Below are 3,197 nucleotides of genomic sequence, written 5' to 3'. Positions count from 1 at the left end.
ACCAATGCAAAAAGAATAATGATAAAATAATATTAAAAATCATTGTGTATATAGATTATACTAAAACAACCTCCTCCCTAAGGCTCCCCCCTAGAAAATGGGAGGGGCGGGAAAATTCACTAAAATGTAACATTTATAACAATTATTTTAAAAAAATTATAACAGTTTGTAAAATCAAGGAGTTAAAACTCTACTAAATAAACTAGAAAATTTTTAAAATATTTTAAAAAGTCTTTTAAGACTTTCACTATAAAAAATTGCGATAAAACATTTCTTAAAATCATTTTAAGATTAAAAAAATTGCTAAAAAGCGACGACTTTTCGACGTTAGCTGAACGTCATTATCAAGTCAAAATAAGTTAGTGATTTTTGGTCTATAAATACTAAAAAAACAACAATAGCTGATTAAAAATTGTAACGTGAGAAAATATTAAACAAAGAGTTTCGCACGTATGGAGTATGAAATGCTTTTCAAAATCACTTCTTGTTCTTTTAAGACTTAAAAGAGCAAAACATTGGCGGATAATCTAGTACCCAGTGTTGACGAAGCCGACAACGAGAGATCTGGGTACGGATCTAGATCTTCAACAAAGTGAGGGCCCATCCCATCAAGACCCTAAGAGGAAAAGGGATCCGGCCTCGAAAATAACATTCTCAGCCTTGCAGGCTACAGTTTGGCCTAAATATAGGGTGGGGGCCCGGGCCCCTCCCCTCGATCCGTCAATGTTTTCTTTGACTTTGCACGTCCAGTTTAGACCATCTCTACGGATCACGGTACCTTTGTTAGTGCAGTATTAAAGGGGCTGTGCCACGCCTGTCGAGATCATTTTGTTAATATTAGGAATCACTCGTCCTTACTTAAAAAGAAACTTAACTTAAGCGGAGAAATTACTTATAAATGACAAAATTACTACCCTATGTCGAACAAATGTCTCCTTAGCATTATATCAAAAGTTACAGATAAAAAGAATGAACTTTGAAAAACTGCTGGGCTAACAAATTTTCAAAAACCACAGTTACAATCCGTTTCATCTTCTTCCAAGTTTTGTCCTTTTGTATTTGCTGTTATTTATACATTCTTTTCGTGTCTCACTAAATTTGGTGGCAGTTACCATTGTTTGGAGTTTAATAAATTTTGTGGCACAGCTCCTTTAAATCTGCATACGTATGTAAAGCCCTTTTTTCTATTTATAAAGTTATATGTCAGATGACTTAGCACTGAAACTGTCGCTAACATAGCTGGATGATGACAACTCATTTTGCACTAAAGGGTGACAAATCCGGCTTTCGAGATTTCTCACCAAATCCCTTAAGTTACGCATATTGGCGTAACAGGAGAGACGAGGGAAAATAAGCAACAAAACTTGGTCGTAAAAATGTCACGACCATGTTAAACTAGACAAACTTAGCCACAGTACCACGCTTCTTTAATTGTGGCTTACATTTATCATTGACATCTTCGCCTTGCTACCAACTCAAGGATTATTTTATTAGATTCTATTTGTTTGTAAAAAGAAGAGGAGAACAAAACAAAAGCTGAACCTTTTTTCAAAGAGCATCTAGTTGCATCTACAAACTGGCAACAAGACTAATTAAATAAACGAGGAAAGTTCTTTGTCAATAATTGTGGCGCAAATACAAGAACAAGTAAAGTGCGCGGAAAAAAAGTGGAAGAAATCTTCAGCACTGAAATCTTTCTTGATCTACGTAACCATCATCATCCGATCAACGACTCATCGCGGGTAATTTGCTTGAGCTTCAAGATACAATGCTGGAGAAAGATCTTCATGTAGTTATTTACACATTTAGTCCCTACATAAAAATAACACAATGCGACTGGATATCCCGTTTGAGGTTCTCCGCCTCTAGCGAACTAATCGGATTATTTTCCGCATTCAAACAGATCAAACTGTTATTAATCAGTAGAGCATCTACCAATTCTACGGCTCCAGACTCAGTGATATTGTTACCGCTCACAATCAAGTGCGTAAGAGTACGATTTGATCGAAATGCTTTTCCAAACGAGGACGCTCCCGAAGAGCCGATCGCATTGCTTCCCAACTCTAAAGCCTTGAGAGAACTGTTAGACTCAAGAGCTTTCGCGAAGGCTTCTGCACCCACACAGCTGATCTTATTGAAAGTCAAATCTAAATGGGTCAATTGAATAACAGTAGATTCCAGTGCTCTTGCTAAGGCTGCTGCCCCTAAATCGCCAATATAGTTAGTGTGTAGATGTAAATGAGTCAGGCTGTGATTTGATTGCATTGCCTTTCCGAGAGCTTCTGCTCCAGGATCTCTAATCCTATTTTCATTCAGATATAATCGAGTTAGTGTGCAGTTTGATTTCAGACCTTCTCCAAGGGATGCTGTTCCAGAATCACCAATCCCATTGGCGGATAGGTATAAATGACTCAAAGAGCAGTTTCTTGGGAGGGCCTCTCCAAACGCTGCGGCTCCCGCGTCCCGGATCTCATTGAATGAAAGGTCTAAAAAAGTCAGCGTACGATTCAAAAGAAGGGCTCTTGCAAGTTTCGACGCGCCAAAGGCACTAATTAATCTGCAGGGAACAGTGGTGAGAGAGATTTTATCAGAATCCACTGAAACAGTGGATCTTTTATCGCCCGGACAAATATGACTTAAATCGAGGTGTGTGAGAGAAGAATTAGATTCCAAAGCACTTGCAAGCTCTACAGCTAATGGATCACTATCATCATTATCACTTAGATCCAGATACTGTAAAGTACAATTTCGTTTTAGACTATTTGCCAACCAACTGGCTCCTACAACACTGATATAATTTGCCCTTAGACTAAGATGGGTTAAAGAACAATTTGATCGCAGAGCGTTTGCGATGCACATGGCTCCTAAATCACTGACGGACGCATTAAAAAGACTTACATGTGTCAAATTGCGATTAGTGTGAAAAACCTCTGCGAGTACTGCGGTTCCTTCACAACCGAGCATGACTCCCTTTAAATTCAAACGAGTTAAACGACGATACAACTTTAACAGATACGCAAGTTCTTTGGAACCGACATCCACCATCCATGATTGCCGTTTACTGATATTTTCAATATCGCTGTAACTGGGCTGACGACCGGGAGGTGAATCAGGGCAGCGATCTCTCATATCCAGATTGCCCTTGATGAGCATGTACTCAAAATTAACGCACTCCAAAGTTAAGTGCTTTAAATTTT

At 38.5% G+C, this 3,197-nt stretch overlaps 1 pseudogene; it reads right to left on the bottom strand.

Annotated features, from left to right (window-relative positions):
- Window positions 1–536: 536 nt before the first annotated feature.
- The window catches only part of LOC140938339 (uncharacterized), a 10,564-nt pseudogene continuing 7,903 nt past the window's right edge, over window positions 537–3,197 (bottom strand).

Source organism: Porites lutea, chromosome 5 (genome assembly GCF_958299795.1).
Source record: "Porites lutea chromosome 5, jaPorLute2.1, whole genome shotgun sequence".
Taxonomy (NCBI): domain Eukaryota; kingdom Metazoa; phylum Cnidaria; class Anthozoa; order Scleractinia; family Poritidae; genus Porites; species Porites lutea.
The sequence above is the reverse complement of the archived record's forward strand: the minus strand, read 5'-3'. Positions and strand labels throughout refer to the sequence as shown.